Source organism: Venturia canescens, chromosome 10, assembly GCF_019457755.1.
Source record: "Venturia canescens isolate UGA chromosome 10, ASM1945775v1, whole genome shotgun sequence".
Lineage (NCBI taxonomy): Eukaryota > Metazoa > Arthropoda > Insecta > Hymenoptera > Ichneumonidae > Venturia > Venturia canescens.
Window position 1 is genome coordinate 11616099 of NC_057430.1, and position 16768 is coordinate 11632866.

The 16768-nt window shown below is 44.1% G+C and overlaps 1 protein-coding gene across 3 annotated transcripts in view; it reads left to right on the forward strand.

Annotated features, from left to right (window-relative positions):
• LOC122417320 (Krueppel-like factor 6) overlaps positions 1-16768 on the forward strand; it is a 233535-nt gene that overhangs the window by 76229 nt on the left and 140538 nt on the right. The window lies entirely within an intron of this gene.

Below are 16768 nucleotides of genomic sequence, written 5' to 3' on the forward strand. Positions count from 1 at the left end.
TTTTTTCTCCCCTTCGTATTTGTATTCTCGTTATCTCATTTTTTCTTCGGTTTTGCTCACATTTGTTTTTTCGACCTCGAGATATTGTTCACCTCGGACTCTTGATCTCCTCGTTTTTTTTTCGTCCGCGACTCCGACTCTTCCGGTTCCTGGATATGCTTCAGCAAATTTACACCCGAGGAGAAGATTGCGCAATGCACGTGCGCCTGTCAATGTCTCGTGATAGAGATCCGTCGCTATATTTTCCTTGGCGCATTCATCCGCTTATCGGATTTGTTGAACAATCGAGAGTTTTTTCATTCGAATGCATTTTTTATTCAACACGTTTAATGTTACGAATATCACGGAAGAGTGAATATAACGGAGAGAAAGTCGATGGAGGAAAAGAAGGAGCGATGGCCGGGAAACGCGAAAGGAGAGTTTTTTTTTTTTTTTTTTTTTTTAATTAATTTTTTTTTTTTCGCGATATTGACAGGGTAAAAATGTCATGAAATAATAAATAGAAATATTGATATTTTTCGTACATTTTCGCGTTTCTTACGAAACGCGTACGCGCGCTCGCGAGAATCTTCGCTTCACCGTGCGCGCTCTCGTGCCGTTTTACTCGGCCTGCTCTCGACTTTTGATTTATCGACGCCTGGCCGGCTCGATTGCTGGTCGCAGACGCGCGTTCGTTCTCTCGCGGTAGACTCAACCATTACTAAACTATTAATAATCTGATTGCCTCTCGCGGCTCACGAAAGCCCGACAAGGATCGTCGCGGACCCGCGCATTCATTCATTCTTTCTGTCCCTTTTCATTTTTATATTTTATTTTGCAATAAAAGAATAAAAGAAGCAAATCCTCGCGCGTTTTACAGAAGTGAGAACGGAAGTTTCGCAACTACGAATCCGTCGATCCCTCCGCTGATTTATCTCCCCGGATTGCATAACTTTTTTTTCAAAGCTTTTTTTCTCAACGAAAATGCTCGCGCTCGCCCGTGTCGCGTTTGCTTTTTGTGCTATTCCCTCGTCCTGATTTTAATCTTTCGAGAGATTTCTGATTTCTCATCCTTTTCGCCGACTCAAAGCCGTATTTCGATCCTCATTCAAACCCCCTTAATTACACTATTTATAGATGTGCGATCGCGCTCGCCGTAAACCGACGAATCGCGTTACGAGCGATTTTACAGGACATAACTCTCCCGCTTTTTCTCCTCGATCGCCCATTCGCGCAACTCCAGCTCTCCTTTTTATTATTTCTTTCTTCATTTTTACTGGCTTCGTTCTGTTGTTTTTCCCCCCCTATTTTTCCCTGCTTCACTCTTTTCTCCTTCTCCGCGCATTTTTTTCTTCTTTACCTTCCTCCACCTCGCCCGCGCGCTCTTTTTTTTCTTCTCTCCATCTTTTTACCGCCTCTCCTATATTTTCTTCGTGTGTCTTGACGACTTATCGCGCATTACCCGGGGATTACTCCGTAGCGATTCGACGCTTTTTCAAACTTTTACTCTCGCCCGGCCTTTGTCGTGGCGATGCTCCGCGTGCGCATCCCCTCACCCTTTCTCCATCGTTTTTTTCCCTCCTTCTTATCACGATAAGAATTTAAACGCCCGCGCGAATAATACTTTTTATAACACACGACGGCGTCAACGTTAATCGTTGCATTCGTTTATTTCTTTTGCGACAGTTCAACATCTTCAATTTGACGAAGAAAAAAACACTTTTTTCCACCTGATAAAGGTTCACAGAAAGTCGTTCCTTCGCATTACGATTTTTCCTTAAACTTTTACTGCGAAAATTGCATGTTTTTTCTCATGCAACGATTTTATATATATATCTGGCAAAATGAAAACGCGTGCGCACCGACATTTTTACTCAAGCGAGCGTTCTCGGATCGCGCATTTGAACTATCGAAAAGTCGCACATCCCCGCAACTGGAAAATTCTTCAATATCCAGCCTCAAAATATACACTCATCGCCACGAAACTTCGTACGAATTTAAATCCCCCGAGATGAAAGATTCATTAATCGCGAACGGTTGGAAAGCGCTCGACTACTATATATTGCCGAAAAACGAAAATGAGATTTAACCGAATCGCTATGCCCATCGGCAAAATCTCAGAGCACATATATCCCGGTGAAATTTCGTAGAAATGTTACACGTTTGAGGGAAGATTTTAATTGAACCACCGTTATTATTCCATGCTAATATCTCCTCTGTGCCTTGCTTGTATCCTCGCACGTGTGCTCATCCTGTAACATGCCCGAAAATCCACCTGTGTATTTCCATCCGGGCGACATCCCCGCGTCCCTGTTACATATTGCTCTCTCATCTTCTCTCTCTCTCTCTCTCTCTCGCTCTCTTTCTTTTCGATTCTCTATGTGTGCGAGTAAAAGGGATTGACGTATGCGCGAGCACGCTGATGATAATATATAGCAAACGCAACTCGTACATAGATACGAGCAGCACAGAGATGAATTCATATGTATGTATGGAGATATCGGTGACTCGATAAGCAATTGGGTCTGTCGCACGCGTCGCGAAATTCTCGTCAGTTCTCTCGTGTTTCCTAATGCATGCAGTACCGCACTCTGTGGAATCGACACTCGTCAGTTTGTACAAGCCACACACACACACACATGTGTGAGCCGGGTGTCCCTTGTATGCGTGTAAGGCTCTGTGTTTCTCTCTTCGAGTCCATGGATATGTCTCGTCTCGATAAGCTTGGCGATACTCTCTCTCTCTCTCTCTCTTTCGCTATCTTTCTCTTGGTACACGGACCCCTCAAATGTATGCGTATATATACGAGTACGAGAGTCACAGGGATGCGAGAGGACACACAGAAGGATGGTTGAAATGGAAATACTCTTGATGCCAAAGAGCTGGAAACGTGTATAGATATGGACGAAGAGAAATAGAGAAATATATAGAGCGAGGGAAAGAGAGAGAGAGAGGGAGGGAAAGACTGGCTCTTGTATAGCCGCCAGGCATCAGCATAAGTAGCTCGACTAGTCGCGGCGATGTCTCTGGCTCAGGCACTTACAGTCTAGACTTGCCCTGTGCATGGAAACTCGAAGACTGAATACGTGTATACGTGTATTGATGTATATTTATTAAATTGAGGATACAAAGTATGAAATTTTTGGTGCAGTGGATATTTTGATGAATTTTAATGGGAATGTCTCGTGAAATTGATGAATTTTTATTCTCATCCTCTTAATTACTTTCATTAGCCATTTTCTCTTTCTCTCTCTCTCTCTCTCTCTCTCTCTTTCTCGGTTTCTCTCCTTTTTATGTCCTCATTTCTCTCATTCATTGCGCGAACGTTGATGATTCAAGACTATTGTACTCGAATATATTTCCTTCATTAAGCTTTTAATCGCTCGCGTTGCCCGGACCAGGCTAGAACTGAGGGTGGTTTACAAACCAATGAACGAAGGGTACTGAGGGAAAAGGAAAAAGGATGGAGCAACATAAATGTGGAAAACGTGTTCAAGCCAAGCTCGCATTCTTTTTTCATCAAGGCCCCTCGTCTTTTTTACAAATGAAACTTCCTTCTCAACTCTTGAAAAAAAATATGATGGAGAGGTGCTTTTACATGCTTGGACTTGCGGCTGATTTTCTCAATGAGCCAATCGCGCGATCGCGAGCTTATCAGGTTAATTACGAGAGGAGAAAATGCATAACGATTTTTTATGAGTATCGACACGTACGGTTTGCCTTTTCTCGCGTGCTCTCGCGTTAATAAGTGAATCAATTTTAGTGTTAACGATTTTTTCACTCTCTCCCCCCCCCCCTTCCCTCCCCACCCCTGTTTTTTTGATGCATACGCGCGATCCCCCAGAACTCTAGTTTTGACTTATTATTTCGCACCGAAATCTTGAAGGAACGAGAAATTTATCTCCGCGTGTGCGTAGCACTTTTTTTTTTTTTTTTTTTTTTTCATTTTTAGTAGCGCATTTTGGCTCGGAATCGCGCGGATTTGGCCGGTACGAAACTTACGAAACTCACACACATAAATAATAAATTAAACTCGTGCGTTAACGCTCCCGTTCGGCAGACATCTAAATCGATTCGCGATAGGAATCTCTGACCGACGCCATGGCTCCATAGACACGCGTATTTCTCGCTGAAACGAAGATGGCGGAGGGGTCGGGTCGCCCAAGGAATTGGGCAAGGGGAGGAAGCGGGGGGTGGTCGCGCGACGAGGGTGCTGGCTTCATTCGTCGAGAATCAGCCCCAGGGAGACTAACGGCTTCCAACGTACTCGTTAATTACCTGGCTTACCGCGAAACTTTTCGACGACCTCGGACCCTGAGAGTTTCGCGCGCGTACCGTGCGGGAAAGACAGAGTCAGAGGATGATCCCTTAATGGATCTTTTTCACCCAACTCTCTCCTTTCTCCCTCTTACTCTACTCCTCCGTCTTACTCTCGCTCTTCCTTTCATTTCGAAGCGAGTTTTACGGTAACTCGGAGAGAATCGACGCTCGATTTTTCAACCGAAAAACCATCCCCCCCCCCCCCCCACCCGCCACACTCTTCTTATTTTCGTTTCATTTCATCTCTTTTTCTCCCCAACTCCGGTCGAATGTCCGTTACTCGTACCGAATATGAAAAAAAAAGGAATATTTATTGCAGCAATTAAGAGCCTTTAGAATGAGAATGCGAAATAATTAAGGAGCGACGGAAAAAAGTAAACGCGGTTTTCGTGATTTTTATTCAATTGAAATCCATGAAATTTACGCAGAGTTGGAACGGGTTGTCGACTAAAAAGCGTATCAAATTTTAAAGGGTTCGTCTTATTGGTTATTGAGACAAACGTGTTTATGAAGAAAAATACACAGGGTTGTAGGGACTATGCATAAAAAATCGTTTATCTTTTCATGTAGCGATTGAACGCTTCTTACGAATTTTATGAAAAAGTACACAACAACAATGAAGTGTATAATAAAGGTTTGGGAAAAAATTCGGGACCATTGTTTTATTAGTAATGATGTATTACGTTAAAGATTGAATGAAATTGGTAATTAGGACTCGTATAACCTCACATTTGCTTATTTCGGCATTTTGTTTCTTCCCGGCTCCGGCCCATCCGGTCGTCTGCCTCTTTTTATTGACACTACTTTTCTCTTGATCCATTTCGAATGAAATTTAGGATTCAGTCAGTATAATGGATCCCCGATTAATTGATGGCTTGTAATTTCATTCGCCACGAGATAAGTTGAAAAAATGTATTTACAATACCGAATTAATAACTCTGAAATTAAATTAAAGTGATGATATATATTTAATTAGGGCGAGTGAAAATCATGATATAATGATGGTACTAATTATTACAGTGATTTTTCTAGCCTGTCGTAAGGATTGAAAAAACGAGAGATTGAAAAACGTATCGCGTTGCCTCCGCGTCCGAGCATCGCTCATTCGCGTAGTGTTTTTTTATGTCTTCTTATTTCCGGTCAATTTCATTCTCGTTCGTAAAGATAAAACGTAACAAAGATTTATGAAAGATGCGGCTTGATAAGCTTGGAATCTTGGTGAATGGAGAATAAAGAGAGGGAGCCCGGGCGAGGGGATGGAAAAAAAATGAAAACAGGAGACACGTGAGCTTGTGTATCGCGTTGCTCTTTTTAGTCAGCCCCCGCGCGAGCGCTCGCAGTAGCTCCAGGTAAACGGACGAGAAAGAGGAAAAAATGAGGAGGAACTCTTGGAGACACATTTTTCCTCGTTCCGCTCATCTCTCTTTTCTTCCCTCTCTCCCTCCTTTTCTCGCTCACTTTTGTTCCCATTTCTTTTCGTCCTTTGGACGTTACTTCTGCCCCCGCGCGCCCTCCTCAGCCCCGGAGCGCACGGATCGTAAAGTCGCTTAATCGGATGAAACGTCGACGATCACACGCAGACACACACACACACACACACACACGAACACGCCCTTGCACTTTTTTCCTTACCTTTGGCTATATTCGCGTTTGCAGCTTTCTTTCTTCCGCGCTTGCGGAGCAGAGAGGCCTGACACGTGAAACAGGAGACCGAGAGGGATGATAAGCCCTCGTAAAATCGTCACACACGACGTTTTGAGCTAGCTCGCAAGGAATTGTGGGAGTGAGCCCGAGAGAGTGCAGAAGCGAGGCCAAGCGCGAGAAACGGAAAGAGCGGAAAAGCGGAAGTCCATCGGGTATCATACTCGACCATTCCCCTTCTTGTCTTTACTCTTCCGTGGATGAAACAGGAGCGCCAAGGCAGATAAAAAAAAAAGAAGTAAAAAGACATGTACGTGCGAACCATACTTATTTCAGGGCTCCGGCAAAGTTGTTTTTTTATAACCTATGGAATACGTGATGACATAAAAGGGGAAAAGGAAAACACTGGGGCTCGAGCAGCACTGCGGATCAACGTTGATTATTTGACAATTAATACATTCGCTCGGATTATATTATCGGAGTATATTCTGTAGCCGCAAATAAGTGTGTCTTGTTTCCCGAAAGATCATTTCGCCGAATGGTTACGATTGGGCAGAGCAGGGACGAGAGAACGGGCGAATACGCCCACGTATTTTTTCACGAAGCCGCGTATAAAATCCCGCGGTTCGTTTTTATTATCAAACCTCGAGGGTTTCTTCTCCTTCTGTCTCCCTCCCTCTATCTTTAGTTTTTTTTTTTCCCCCCCTCGTTTTACGATTGTCCTCCGGAATCGTATCGATTCGGTGAAACGATCATGTCGATTCGTCCAATCGTTGAAGAGCCCCGAAGCAAAGCATTCAATCCCGTTCCAATCAATTCTCCTCTGTGAAGTTGTCGATTTTTATGACGTCACGTGATACTATGTAGAATATCGGGGGTGTAAAAGAGAGAGATCGAGAGAAAAGTACCTGGGGGGAAAGGAACAGGAAACTACGAAAACACACGACGCGTGAGAAACCGGGCCAACTATTCTCGTGGCGTCGCCATTTCTGTTCTTTTTCTCTTCTCTCTCTCTCTCTCTCTCTCTCTCTCCCCTTCTCTGCCATTTCGAGATACATCATCGACACATATATACTCGAGCGTGATGAATTTTCTTCGCAGTCTTTTGTGCGAGTTTCAATAAACTCTTGCTATTTTCGTGTATATAAAAATCGTCGTTAATGCTCCGCATTACTGAGAATACGCGCGCCCACTTGGATTGCAAAATTCAACGAGTAATAACGCACATTTCCGTTTGCCATACGAGCTTTTCTCTGCCAGCTTTTCGTCGTCGTATAATCCACGCACACACACACACACACCACGCGCATTTTCTTTCCTCATTTTCCTCTTCATTCGAATGCTCTCCCGCGCGCGTATATGCCTCCGCACCGTTTCCATGCGCGCATGAGCCGAGGCTAAAAATATGTTTTCTTTTTACTTTTATCCTCCCGTCCGGCAAACTATCTAGCGTAGAGAATAATTTTAAATTCCAATATATACGAGTAACTTCAAACGATTTCACATCGATTTGACTCCAAATGAAAAGAAAAAACGTATGGTGAAATAAATTTGAATCTACTCAATCGAGAGGGGGGGGGGGGGGGGGCAAAAATTGAAGGAAAAACATTTACTGGTCGTCCGGAGTGTTTGGAAATTTTTCTTCCTCCCGCTTTTTACGATCTTCGCGCACGCCACGCACGTATTCGCTTGTGAAATCTCGAAGTTTCAACCTACGGATATTCATTTTATTGAACGATCATATTTTAGTCGAAATAACGAAAACGAAAAAAGACTGTAAATCCCAATAATATTTGTAAGATTCTACAAATGTTGAAGATGTTTTTGATAAATGGAGAAAAAATGGACTATTCGTCGCTCCGCTGTAACGATGTTGTTGGGAGTGTCAATACCGTATGATTTCTCGCGATGATATAGCCGAGAGCTGCGTTGTTAAAAAGTTTGTGGGATTGTGTAAAGAAGAAGAAGAAGAAGAAGTGGTAAAAGAAAAAAAATCGTTTTTCACGACACCCTTAAAATCGTTTTACGTCCTCCTCGACGCTCGTACTTTTCTTTTCCATCATGCATTGCAACGCACTCTATGTTATGAAGTATTCCATTGTACAGATACGTAGATAGAGATATACGTGTGTGCATTGAGCCAATCGGAAGCCGTGAAAGAAAACCGGTGAACGTAGAAAAACGAGGGGGGAGAATCGATTCGCTAAGTTTTTTATTTTTTCCTCTGCGCGCTCCTCTGTGGCGAAACGATTCGATTCGTATCACGAAATCTTTTCTCCTTTCTCTCGTTTCGCCTTGAGGAAAAATCGTTTGCAGAAGATAAAGACGCGCGCGGCGAAGGTCGCAAAGAAATAGCGACGATACGAGACGAACGGTGTACGCACGCAGCGTTCTTTCCTTTTTTTATGTTTGTGTGTCTACGTGTGCCATTCATACACATCAACGATATGTTTACCATCGTAAAATGCAATAAAGTAGGTAACGCTCGCTTCCAATTTCATCCCCATTTTGCTAATCCTTTGCGTCGTAAATCGCTGCACTTTTTCACTCTCTTCGTTTCGGTAATAATAGAGCAATTTTTTTCTTCACTTGTAGCTTTTCTTAAGATACGTTTTCAATTCATGATTCTCCCTTATGATTTAGCGATTAAATGTAATTGACGAATTTCATGAAAAATGATTTTCTAATGAGAATTTCGAAGCTTTGTCAAAACGTTTACAAAAGCTTTTACACGTTTCTGGCGATCATTTTCAGCTGCGAGTTACAAATATTCTCGAAAGTCTTGTGATTATTTATCACTTCAATGCGTGTACGCGAGGAGTTGCGATGAAAAATTGCATAAACGAAGATTACTTTAGCAAAGTGGGGAGATCATGCTCATCGTGGTGCGGCTCACAATCTTGACTTTCAGGGTTAGTTATTGCCTGGCAAATGCATCGAAGAGAAACGAAACAAGGATCGAAATAGCAAATGTGCTCACGATCGATACTTACGTACACAGTGACGTCCAAAATAAACGAAATACCAGCATCATTTTTTGAGCCCTCCGTTGCTCTTTTTCTTTTCAAGTTTTTGAAAAAATGTGGATGATAAACCAAAGTTTTTCAAGCAACCGATCGAATATTTGGAGAAGCAAATTAGCACTTGGAAACGATGATTTTGTGTTTTACCTGTTTTTGAATCTAACTGTACATCTATTATTGTAAAATCGAACGAAAACTTAAGCTGTCGGGAACGTTGCGATAGAGGTAAATAAATCCACTGGGAGAGCTCCAATTTCTCTTTATACCACCTTCCGCCCTTGTTGCAACCCTTGTGTCTACGCGTGTGAGTGTGTGTGTGTGTGTGTGTTTATATAAACTACTGTCTCTTTCTCTCCTCGCTTCGTCGTTTTCTTCTTTCTCTCAGAGGACGCAGGATACTTGCGAGTGTTCTGTCAGTTCTTTATCCCACTCTTTCTCTCTCTCTCTTTCTATTTCTTTTCCGCTTTCGTACAACTGTTCTCATTCTCTTGACAGAAGCAGGAGGGCGATGAGGAGAGAGGAGACAAGATGAAAGGGAGGAGAGAGAGAGAGAGAGGAATTGAGAAGGCCAGAACGAGTTGGGCAGCTTCGCGAAAACTCGCAGTTTCGATTCGACCTGGATACTCGTTACTCACCCCTTCGTTTCTCGACATTTCGATGAACCTTTTTCTCTCCTCTGTTCGTCTTATTTCTCTTCGTTTTCTTGTGTAACGGTGATCGATCAATCGGAGCCTGCCCTCGCCGGGCGTTTCAGTATTTGCACCAAATACACTCTTTCTTTCTCTCATCCTCTCGAGCTTCACAAACGCTTTAAAAAAAGAAGGAAAAACTGATGAAATAAAAGGGAAAGAAGCAGAAAACAAGCGTATTGAGGTCGACGAAAGGGGGCAAAAAGAGCATGCGAACGGAGGATCGTTGCGCGCGTCTCCGCGGGTTTTACGTTAAATTACTATTAAAACATGATGCGGCAGCTCCGACATATTTTTTTCCTCGTGTGCCCAACGGATTATTTTCCAAAGTTCGCATCAAATTACTTTTTCTCCATATTTTTTGTTCCCGGGACTGCTTTGATCGTGCTTCCCTTATTTTTTCGTCCCTCGCTCGCTTTCTCCCTCTTTTTTCTCGTGGCGCATACTCGTCGCGTGCAACGCGTCATTACCCGAGAAAAAAGCCATTATTCGAGGTAAATACTACCGCGAAAAGGAATTTTCGGAGCCGCGCAACAACCTCGCCCCGTAAATGTCCCGCGGTTGTTGTGAACATTCGGAAGTTACCGCGGCGATCCTTGAAGCCGCGGTAACTCGCGATGCGCGAATCGCCCCGAAGAACAGGTGTGACGGACCACGTAAAAAACGGAGGGTGCACAAATTCCTCCGGTCGTCGTCCTCGCGGTGGAAAAACGGATTGGAAAGAGCGTGCTGGCAGTGACTGATAATACGAAGATGAAAAATACAAGGGGAGAGGGCCGCAGTAGAGAAAAAACCAAACTCTCTTTCGTCGTGTGTCGATTTTTCATCAAATAAATGCTAGAAAAATGTTCGAATATAGAAGCCAGCTGTATGACTTAGTTTTTTTCATTCAGTGTACAAAAACAACGTTAAAATAGATTACGAATGCGCTATCGTTCCGTCAACAGTGTATATAGTCACGCGAGAGCGAGCATGAAAGGGGCAAAATTTTCGATTGATATTTCCTTCAGCAAAAGAACAACAAGGATTTTTATTTATGTTTTTCACGGTATTCCCGGCATCGGGGAATATCGCGCTCACGTGTCGAAGCGCCCCACGCGACCTCACTGTTTCTCGTATACACGAAATTATGCAAAATTAATGTTTTTTTCGAATCTGGTTTACAAAGGGGATGCGGAAAAAAATTAATTTTTCCTTGTTTCATCCGCCACACGGGCACACTCCCTCGCACACCAACACACTCGCACGTATGAGATTTCTTTCGCATTCTCTTTCCAATTTGCTGAGCCTCGGACCACCGCGCGCAGCCTCGCGAGACTCTTGTCTGGCGTTGTAGGGTTTATAGTCAAAGAGGGAGTGAACACACATCGCGATAACGGGGGGAGAGAGAGAGAGAGGCACACCAGAGAAACCTGGAGTTTCATGTCCCTGGTGGTGTTCCCTGGCTGCGGCGCAACGGGAGAAGGCGCGCACCATAGCGCGCTGCCCCCGTCTCTCGCCTTCATTATTCTCCCATTGTGCCCGGCAACAACCCCCGAGGACATAAATCATGCTGGAGAACCATGCCAGCGTGCATCGCGTGCGCACGAGCGTACATTTGTCTGTATATATTCATTTTACACATACGCAACCCTCCCTCCGTCTCTACACACATTTCGTGTGTGAGCGATCAAGCTTTCTTCCTCTCTTTCTCATTCTTCTCCACCCTCCGATTCTCCCCTCTACTACCTTAATTTCATTCACCAAATTTCCATTCCGAAAATATAACTTGGCTCCTCGGGACGAGCACGAGCACTGCCTACAATCTATTTATTTCATCATCTAACGCGCTGTTTGTTTGACTCGATACGCGGACACGAACGGGGATGAGAAATGAGATGCGTTTTTACGCCGGGAAGGCAGGCTCTTACGGGGGCCTCTCCTACCGATTGCATTCGTTAAACTGGATAATCGTCACGTACTCATCCATTTTCTACGAGAGGCTACGAATTACTTTACGGCCCTACTGAAAACTAAATTTTGTTGAAACATTAGAAATTTTGTTGTTTTCTATTAATATACATTTTGGATGAATGCAAAAGCATTTGTTGATTTGGCAAATAAACGTGAATTTCAATATACAAAATATGATGCTACTTGACAAAAATGTAGCGAATCGATGAGTTTATTTTGCTGTCAAGACATTTTTCATAAAACCCTGTAAAACAAATATTTTGCACGGAGAGAAATATTTTCGTTAGGACAGCGCGCGCGCGCGCGAGCGTGGCATTAAAACTACAAGCAATCAATGGTTGATTAAACAAAATAAATGTTCACCAAATGAATTTTGTTGGATCAACGAAATTCCGTTATTCCAGCAGCAAAATTTCGTTTGCCATCTTCGAACCGTTTTTTCTCCCTCTATATTTAAGGGATGAAGAGTAATAGAGCCCAATGAAAAGAGCGGAGAAAATAATGTTTTCGTGTCCATTATATACCATTTTTTCTTCTTCCTTTATCGAAAAGAACTGCCGGGAAAAAGGGTTGAAATTATTCGTGATAGAAGGGAGATTGTCTGTTGCGTCTGGCGTATGTGTGCCTGCGCGTGAATGTGTATGGCTTTCGATCGCCGAGGGAGGGATCGAAAGATTGAAGAGCCCAGAGCTCGAGCTCGCTCGCCTCGATCGTTGGGACCTCGTCGATCCTCTCCTTCAATCTCTCCTTCTCTCCCTCCCTCTTTGCGAAGGGATGTATATACACGCGATGTACATATAATACATCGTACACAGACGGTTGTGCGGTTACGATATGCCGATGGCGTATACGTGGGCGATACGTTATACACCGCAATCTACGAGGCTCAGTGATTGATAGGGGATCTCGCTCTCCGTTCTCCGATAGTGCAATATTCAAGGGGAAAATCTCTCCGCGTATATACATAAACTATAAAAATGATAATGATTATTATTATTATTATTTCTTGCAAATAGCGTGTCTCGTCTAGAGACTTCGGATTCGGAGGCTTCTATCGGAGACTCTGCTCTTTTGACTAAAAGAACACATTTCACTTGGTCAACAAATTGTTGCGCTTCGATCCATGCTCCTTGTGTAATATGATGAGTAAAATCGACGTGTTTTCGTATAGCGAGGATATAAAACGAAGAAAAATAATGTCGTTCTCTCGCCGCTCGCGGTGTTTTTCTTTCCCTTCGCGCTCTCTTAATTGGGACTCCGAAGAGTGGCACAATTTTTATATCGACGAGAATTTTTCGCCGCCTCGAGAGAAAGTCGCAGCCGCGTGCAAAGGTCTCGATCTGCGTGCGTGTGTGCGCGCACGTTTATTTTTCTTGTTCACATGCCTCCTTCATCCATTCAACGTTTTATGCGAAATTATCTCATATTCGCGGCGACTTTTTTTCAAGCTCGTACTTCTCATCGCGCGCTACTGTACGTCAATGTGCCTTGCCACATATCAGGATGGAGAAAAAGACACACACACGCACACACACACACGCACACACTCTAATGCTTTTTCTTTCTCGCGTTTCGTTTGCCGTCAGACAGCACGACGCTGAATTCGTCCCCGCGGGTGAGAAAACGCTCCGTTCCTCACTCGCATATAACGCGGGGCCTGCCATCGAGAATGAAGCAGGGGGTCAAGCACCTTGTCCCACATCAGCCCGAATACACACACCACGAGGATGTCGACGTAGATATATCTGCGGACGTATCTGTACTCACAATAGCGACGCACGTGTATACGAGCATACTTGATTTTGCGGCCGAAGCCCTCCCCCTCTTGAGCAATTGCTCGTCGGCTGTTCAAATATCAAAACGATAAAGAGTGCCCCTCGGGGATGGTGTGCTTGAGGAAGGGGAGGCTGAGGGTGGCGGAGCCTGGAGGGGGGCGAAAAGGGGGTGTCGACGAAGGCTTCGAGTTCCAAAAATACTTGGTTGCGCTCTTTTGGCATTTCCTCATTTCATCATCATCAGGAGGAGCGACTGACATTTTTATTTTTTAGTCCTACTCGTTTTAGGATAACTGGAGTAATGGAATGATCGTAAGAAAAAAAAAAAAAAGAAAAAGCGGTTCTTTCAGTCACGCAACTGGAGCAGATGTTTAGTCGATGACGCAGGGAGTTTGTTTTATTTTCTCGTAATTGCGGAGGCGAGGAATGAAAATATGTTTTTTTTTGTTATTAGGGGAAACAAAGAGTATCGATATTGATTATCACGGGAATTTGTAGCATCTCTTTACGGACGCGATAATTAGGGGGGGAAATTCCTCCACTAAATCCCCAAGAATTTGTTCCCTTTTCTGTTGATTTTTTAACGATAATTGGAGGGAAAAAAAGATTTTTCTACGCTTATGCGCTGGGAAAATATTTATTTTTCCGCGTGTGCGTGCGTTTTTTTTCTTCACTAACTGCCACTACTTTCACAAGTGTCGAGAGCCTTTGCTTGCACGCGCGTCCAGAAGCGTGCAGAGTGAAAAAGTGAAAGAGAGAGAGAGAGAGAGAGAGAAAGATTGCCTAGCACAGATTTTTTTCTCGCTGTACCGAGGAACGCTGGAGAGCAAGGGTCAAGTACCGGTTAGCATGAACGCGAACGCACACATTTCCTCGACCTCGTTAAAATGTGTACCAACGCCACGAGTAGTTGATATGTTTTCCCCTTCCGCTTCTCCGCTCCACTCTTTTCCTCCTCTCGCTCTATCCGGCCTCACTGGCGTCACTATTACCGGTGTATAAATCCATAAGCCAAAAGCAACGGGGCACGAAAACGCGTCCCGCTGCTGGCATCGCGTCCAAGTGCTCCTAGAGTTTTGGCCCCGTGGAAAACGCGACACGCCTCGAGGACGACGTATAGACCTCGAGGAGCGTTTACCTTGTACCCAAACCCCCTTTTTTATCATCAAAAACATTTTTTTCTCTTCCTCAAATCCTAAAATTACCTAAATAAATGACGATTCTCCGAACACGCGAAATTATACATGAATTTTCATTGCAGCTTATTATTTTTCAAAGATCGCCGAGTACGAAACGAGATAAATGTTTACTCACCGTTTCTCATTCCCCACATTACTCGACCGACTCGTACTATTTTCAGCCACCTTTCCTCTTCCCTATTTTTTCTCTCTTTTCGCCTCTCTCACCGAGTTTTTTCATCCTCTGGGTCAACCCCGATGCACCGAACCCACCATCATACGGATTAACACCTTGTTTGCTCATTCTCCATTTCCTGCTACTCCGCATATAGCTCGAGCGGATCGCATGCCCCTCCCCCCCCCCCCCCCTTCTCCGTTTCAATCATTCGTTTTATTTCATAATGAAATTCATATTTTCCTTGATTATTTGCCGTTCAATTACGCGACTGCATCCTTCAGACCGTGTGTGTGCGTGTGTGTGCCCCCCCCCCCCCCCTCACCCTTTCTCTCGTGGTCCCGGATGTAATTCAATTACCTTTGGTCCCGAGGCTCGTTATCGCTGTCACACGTCCGTGGCACGCAGAAAATGTTTAATACCATCGTGTCAAATGATTCCCTTTTTTATTTTCACTATCCCGTATTTGTCGAGGCACATGAAAACAAAAAAGGTTTTTTAATCCGACCTCTAATGAATCGAATGTGCTCGCGGCTTTGTCAATATTCCAATCGCATTATTTTATTAGCTGCCACCGCTGCTGCTGCTGCAGCAGCAGCAGCAGCAGCCACGTCGATACGAGAATTCGTAAATCAATCGACACCGATTCGACGGCCATTCTTTTTGAGCTGTTTCAATTTTCTTCCATTCTCATCCTCGCGCATTGAATCGAAAAAGGCTCGCGATTGTTGTCGAGCAACAGAACGATCGGATCCGATGCAAACTAAATTCAAACACTTTTATTCGAAAGCTCATATACGCTCTTATTGTCATTCATCATGAATATAGAGAAAAATAATACGCTTTTGGGAAGAAGAGACTCTCGAATCCCGTATGAGAAACGACGCCACTCACTTTCTCAGTGAATTCGTATTCATTCCGGCATCCCCATCTTGCAACTATGTTAGTTTTTTTATTCTTTCTTTCGACACATACGTTGAGGACATTCCCTTGATTCGAGATGGACTCGAGCGTATAATTTATTATATATGTTGATTCGCGTGAGTCACGTGCGGGCCCCGCGCGCTCCGAAACTCGATTCACGCTTAACTGCAGAGGAAAACACGCGTGCATACGAATTTACTCGGTGTTTACATGATTTAGCGACGACGTATTATATCCATGCACGTGCTATTTATACATACATCCACGTATAGATATGATACGCACTATGAATGATCATATTCTCTGTGTCGAACGTGGAAATAAGCGATGCGCTTCTATGCAGCTATCTCCCAGCAGGCCTCGCGGTAACAGTTCTAAACGACTCGAAAGCCTTCGAGCTGTACTCGCCCTTCGGCCTTTCCTCCATTACTTCCTCTTTGCTTATATATTATATATATCGGTAGGATGTGTCCTATATCCATGAACGTCGCTTCGAACTCTGTGTATACCCTGGGCACATACTCACCGCGGACCGGTTTGTTTCCACTCTGGACCCTTCTCGTATACACATACGTTTGTTTGCTTCTCTCGCTCTCTCTCTCTCTTTCTCTCTCTCTCTCTCTCTCTCTTCATCTTTCCGTTCTGTGGGAAGTTTATACCCTCGCAGGCAGGAAACGTCGTGTCTACAAAGTTTACCGAGACGCGGCTCTCTCCTTTTGCTATTCCTTCTGTCTTGCTCGGCCTTTCCCGCATTTGTCCAATTTCCCTATGCACGCTTTTCGATCTCTAGACGCGAGTTCTCTGTCTCCCTGGCGGTCTCTTTGTCTTTTGTCGCGTATCACCTCGTTCCGCGCTATCTCTTGTTCATGTTGGTCCATTTGATTTAGCCGCAAATCCCAATTCCATCCGGCTGCCGGGTCGAACGGATCGGTTTCCCAGATGATGCTTTCCCACAACTTTTCCTACGCGGCTTTTATTTTTAGCTGTTTCTTCTTTCGGGGGAACAAATCCATTCCGAAGCTGGTGGAAATGATCGAAGAGCTAGTCGTTGATTCGATTAACGCGCTTCGTCATACTTTTCGGGGTTTTGGGTCTCCGGAAATATATTGAT